This window comes from Glandiceps talaboti, chromosome 15, assembly GCF_964340395.1.
Source record: "Glandiceps talaboti chromosome 15, keGlaTala1.1, whole genome shotgun sequence".
Lineage (NCBI taxonomy): Eukaryota > Metazoa > Hemichordata > Enteropneusta > Spengelidae > Glandiceps > Glandiceps talaboti.
Genome location: NC_135563.1, coordinates 14130756 through 14137368, shown reverse-complemented (window position 1 = coordinate 14137368; position 6613 = coordinate 14130756).

The following is a 6613-nucleotide window of genomic DNA, read 5'->3' as shown; positions in this document are numbered from 1 at the left end:
GTGGCGAAGGAGGTCTTGGTGATTTTTAGTCTAATCACAGACAAGTAACACATAAAACATCTACTAGTATACGCTCTGAAGCTTCTCTTAACGTAGCATGCGCCTCGAAAATAAAAACCTTAAGATTTTGTTGTTAGTTTGTTCAAGAAACTCATTCTCAGTTGACGTCAAGAAAAAAAGGGGTCATCGTGCAAATTTCTTAGTTAGATGGGTCAAATGATATCAAACTTGGGCCATTTTAGAATCCAGTATGGCCGCCGATGACTTTAGTGTCAACTCTGTTGGAGAAATACAATCATGTACTAAAGATTTCTTTGGAAACTGGATGGTGAACCCCCAAATTTCATTTTTTCCTCTCGAAATTTCGAAAGAACCAGGAACATCTTTCCAATGGCACACTTTAGATTATACTGTGATTTTCAGATAAATTAGTCACCAAGGCGCGTTCTTCCCTCCTTAAAGGCCAGGGTTTCGGTCCCAGGCTCTCACATTATTGTTATCTTATAGCCATGAGGCTTACATAGGATTATTCTTTGTTCTGGGCCAAATTTTTCTATAGTATTGTCAGACATTTTTTTTCAAACCTAATGTTTAATCCTTTTTCAATGTGTTTGACCATGAGTATATGTTAACTATTCACATACTAGTAGTTACAACTGTCTAGTTTATTAATCCATAAAGGTTTCAGTGACGTAATTTCAAAGAGTAAAACAATGACGTCATAATAATTAAGAAATAAGGAGAGGTTGGAATTGTCTTAATGTCTGAGCATATACCCTACATGGTCTATGGTCTGAGTTTAGAATAGAGAATGATTGGAATAAGCTTGCTACATCAGATTAAATATTAAGTAAATATAGTCAGTTACTATGAATGGTGTGATGGTAGGCAGGGAGGCTCGTTATGAAATGCACAACCATATGGGAAAATGAATGTCATGATTTATCCATTAGATCAAAAGGCAAGTACAGGCCAATCCTTTTATCCAGATAAACATTGCGTTTTAGAGAGCTATATAGAGCAGTGTCAGATGTAATTCAGTTAATGAACGTGTGATTAGATCAATCAACGAAGGCATTGTCAAAAATAACCGAAGCTATATTAAATTCATTTTTGCAATAATAACAGCAAGACATGAACGACTATTTAAGTAAATGGATGTCTTTTGTTAAATCATTGCATTTAGGAAAATAACTCCGATATTATTTTTCATTCGCTATAAAACTCATTATAACTGTCCAAAGTTGACATCAGTCAACCATGATCGATGTACACGTAAACGTACTTAGGCTGTCTACAATCATGTTGTGAGCACCATGCTGTTATTTGTACTATATAAACCAGTCAACAAAGCTCAGTGTTGCAAGTCTTCGGTGGACGTGTACACAAATACAAGAAGGAGCCAGAGAATGATGCCACGTAGGGACAAATATGATACACACTTAGACAAGACTTTGGTGAAGTAGTCGTAAGTATAATCCCAATATTTGAAGCTATAACATTACAAGTAATCTTAGTGGTACAGCTGTTGTGTACACGATGGTCCAAATGTGGTCTGTCTCCAAGATGACTCGATGTTGATGTAATTGGCCAACAGTAATGTTGGTAATGTAGTCCATATACGTTTTATTCTAAACTTATTGAAGCCAATTCCTGAACTTTTGAGAATAAGAAATAACTGTGAATACTAAAAATGATCATGAATTAAAGCAATGTCGTGATATCTATTCCAGGCGATCGGTTTAGGGCTGGGGCGTTGTTGCCTTACTACCTGTTTACACTCATTGCCTGGCCATATTAAAGGCCCACCACTGGGGCACTGGAAGGCGTATATTACCCCTCGTGTTGTTATGTTAAAATATTTCCATCATTTTGTTTTTTTTTAACTTCGGGAAATATTTGCTACAAAACAGCACGAGGTATGACATCTTACAAAACAGCACGAGGTATGACGTCTTGTATAGTATCTGAATATGGTCAAGAATTTATATAACAGATCACAGTCTCTGGCAATTAAAGGGATACAAGCTGCTGCTGCTGTTGTTGTTGTTGTTGTTGTTGTTGTTGTTGTTGTTGTTGTTGTTGTTGTTTTGGTGGGGGTTGGGGACGTAATTTTTGCTACTTACTGAAGCATAATTACTCACCATTTGCAATTGACTGAACTCAACCCAGGCATTAAGATATTATCATATAAACGATGAGATTACATAATTTATTATACGTATTTAAAATGTCGAGGAAATTCCAACTTGAACTTAGCAATCAACTGTTCTAACAATGCCAGAAAAATTGCAATGTCAAAGAAGGCATGTCTCGACATTGACATTATACTAAAATAGTTAGCCCAGGTTTTATGTAAGTATTTTCTCTCGATGAGAAAAAAAAAAGCTCCTACACTCAGCTTGGGCCACTCTACACAAGTAATTATTAGTCATCAATCCGTCAAGATCCTATATAGAATTCATGATAATCGAACATAGATGTACGTCACATTCTCGATGAAACGACTTCACAAACGCGTGAAAACACTACTTTCAAAAACCCAAGTATTTCTTTCTTTATGTGAACACAAAATCTTGCTGTTTTATAAAGCAACCCTGGGCTGCTTTTAGTAGATTACAGACTAAAGACAGATCGTTTGAAAGCAAATTGCGTAGCATAGGCATCGTGGCATAGGGCTCCTTAGATACTAATAGTACTAGTGCCCTTGGGCCAATAGAAAACGACTAGAGCTCGCTGTATGCAAATTTAGGTCACTGTGGAAAATAAACCGTCTTGATTTAAACCAGTCAATTAAGGGTGTAGGACAGCGACAGCAGTGTAACAAATTAACACTGTGAATATAACCCCGTTTCCATGGAAACAATTCAGTGGGAATAACTGTAGTTGTTCTATAATTTCGCAACCTACAATACACCATACAATAGAATCATTTTGCTGGTCAGAAACGGTTATGACATAATTACATTAGACAATTATTATTACAATAAGAACGCTAAAACAGACTGCAACTGGTGGTTTACCCAATGTTATCTGTAAGTCTATGTAGCTAGACAACATTCTGTATTATTGATTATTTCCAACCATATTTTCTAAGGCAATCCGAACCTATGATTATTTCTCAAATGTTGGGTCGTTCACTTTGTTTTATATTGATTTATTATCCTTCCCTTTTCACCCCCCCCCCCCCCGTATTCGTAAGAGAGTTAAGGTGAGATGAACTGTTCAACAATTGTCACTGTGAGTCATCGTCATAAACCACAGCCTCTTTCATGACACCGTCCAACACGTTATTTCGCATTATCGCAGAAGAAATAACAGCTCTGGTTTGCGAGAATGCTGTATGTTTATGTAACTCGATGAGTTAGTGCATGCATATATGATATGTTGCCGTAAGTAGTAAAACATGTATATCAAATGGGGGCATGCAAATTTCACTTGCAATGTATTATAGCATCCGGATGTATATATACCCTACACTCGCTGTGACGAAAGTATCTAAATTATGGTACAATGGTGAAAATTGGTGTTTTTACTTAACATTTCAGAAAACTACTTAACAATAATAACTCACATACAGACTAACAATACATATAAAGTCACCTGGGAAAATTACAAGATGATACTGAACGTAAGCGTACATTTTATATCCACCAAAGTTCTTAACTAGATTCTCCGAAATCTCCAAACTAGGGGAGAGGGGAGGGGGTATATCTATAGATAGTATATTTGATTTAATTTATATATGTATCTAATCTGGTATCTAATATCTCAAAATCGCGAGGGGGGGGCATTACGAATAACTAAGTTACTCTGATTCAACATAGTCCTCGCAGACGTTTTCGGTCAACGTTCTCTTCTGCCTTATCCTTATGTAGATTATATTGATACATGGCCGACAATGTATAGCCAAGAAAGAACCATGGAACCAAAGAACCGATTTCGAAAATCTATTGCACAAATTCTACCTATCGATTCAGCAATACATATAATTGAAAAACCGCAAAGATACGGATACATTAGTACCCGGTGTTAATAAAAATCGAAGACGACGAATATTACAATTTGCGACGGTTCGATGGGAATCACACAACTGTACAAAAAAAATTCCAAAATCGAGACGTCATCTAATATATTTCTCGTGATCATGAAACGTCTCTGCTTTGAACACCACTACAACTTAAACGTCGGTCACACTGACCTTGGAAAATAAGCAGTTCACACAACTCCATTAGGAAATGAAGATGTACTTGTAATATCAACATCTTCGGATGTACACTGTAATTAGAGATGATTTCCTGGATGAAACCGAGCGTGATCAGATTTGCGTTGCACGACCCGACATTGCTATATAAGATCTTAGCTGAGATTTTAGATATTTATCTTCAAATGCCATGACTTGCCCTACATTATGTATGTATGTATGTATGTATGTATGTATGTATGTATGTATGTATGTATGTATGTATGTATGCATGCATGCATGCATGCATGTATGTATGTATGTATATATGTATGCATGCATGTATGTATGTATGTATGTATGTATGTATGTATGTATGTATGTATGAATGAATGTATGTATGTATGTGTATGTATGTATGTATGTATGTATGTATGTATGTATGTATGTATGTATGTATGTATGTATGTATGTATGCATGCATGCATGTATGTACTTTATTTTTATTTTATGTATTTTTTTATTTATTTATTTATTTATTTACTTATTTATTTATTTAGCTATTTGTTTATCTATTTATTCATTAATTTTATTTCGCATGCATGCACACGTTTTACATGTATAATTCTTACAATAACTGTACACCATGGTTAATAGTCTTTGTCCCGTATACGACCTTCTATTATTGACATTTGAGAGAGAGTGTTAGCTTAGCAATTTAATGCAACAGTATATGTACATTACAACAATGTACAACAAAATACATGTTTGGGAGCATTCACCATTTGATGAATTAATTATGTAAAAGTGATTAATATAAATGTTAAACTAATATTAATTTCATCACTTTAGATTATTAATAATTGATAATACAAACATATTCCTACCCATTGTAAACGTTAAACGAATATTACATGTAATTTCATCACTTTATATTATTGATATGATAATTATGATTTTATTCCGTAATTTAGGCCACCGGCCCATAATACAAATCGTTAAAGTGAATAGACAACATATAGAAAAAGACTGATCTGCAGGCTATGTTGAGTGCACCTCAAAATTACAAAATAAAAGTAACAAAGTTACACACATTCTAGTATTACATTATTTCTCATTTTATAAAATAGGAATTTGGACAAATTCATCAAAGTATGGAGGTTTTGTGAACACAGAAGTGATTTGAATTTTGTTATTGTAGGGGATTTCGTAGTAAAAGGATGATAGGAATTTCTTTCTTAACTCGTAATAAGCTGGGCATACAAGACAAAAATGGAATTCATTTTCCAGTTGCTGTAAATTACACAGTTCACATATTCTTCTTGTTATACTGATTTTTTCAAAACGTCAATTTTCTACTTTCAAAATTATGACTTGACACTCTGAACACGCACAAAGCTCGTCGAAAAATACCAATCTCAATTACAGATAAATATTTCTCTAAAATTAAGTTATTTTTGAAAAGACGGTAGGTATCTAGTTTTGGAGATGCAGAAAGATTTGATGACCATTCCTGACAGCCGATATTTAGAGACCTTTGCTTAAATAGTAAAAGAAAATCGTCCTCGTCACCAACATTTTGCATTTCCCAAATTATACCAAAACCAAAACTATGTTTTTTAACATCTAACATTGTTTGGGATTAAGTTATTTTATTAATCTTTGACAACGTTTATTTTTATTACTCCTTTGTAATTGTGTTCAGTTGTTCTTTCAGCATGTATGTAAATTTTGGCGATTCCCCCTCCCCTTCAAAGGTTGAACCCCCCCCCCCCCCCCAAAAAAAAAAAGGTTGGCGTTGATCAAATGTTGGCAGTGAAAGCCAAGCAAAGCTAGTGATCGTAGCTTACTGCCATCACTTCGTTGACTTAGTCTATTTAGCTATAGGAACTGGATTCGTCATAGTAAAAGAACGGTACCCCAAACACTTACAAGTTGCTGAAAAGTGAAGTGAACGTATAATATTGCCGTAAAGTTATACACATGTATGTACAGAATATAAATATGGCGTCGAAATGATGTAAGGGAAGAAACGTTGTCAATATGCAATATGGATTTGACATGTGAGTGACCGACTTTACATCTCGTACAGTTATACCCATGGGAAAATGTTGACTATGTAAATTATTCAAATATGGATGTGATAGGTGACTATTCGTCCTTAGGGTGGATTCACTCTGATAAAAATGTGTCTCCTACATGCTAAAACCCTGTGAAATTTTCTTATCATGGGGAATGTTTTGCTGGATGGAGTATGTAAGCTTTAATACTGTTATAAACTTTACATGCATTGTTTAATAGTTTGAACCCGTGTTGGATAAGTCGTAGAATTGCACACCTTTATATACTTCGGAAAGTGAAAAGAACAAGTGAAATGTAACCTGCGATTGCAAAGTCAAGAAAGTTGCCAATGGGTAGGTAATTAGTCCG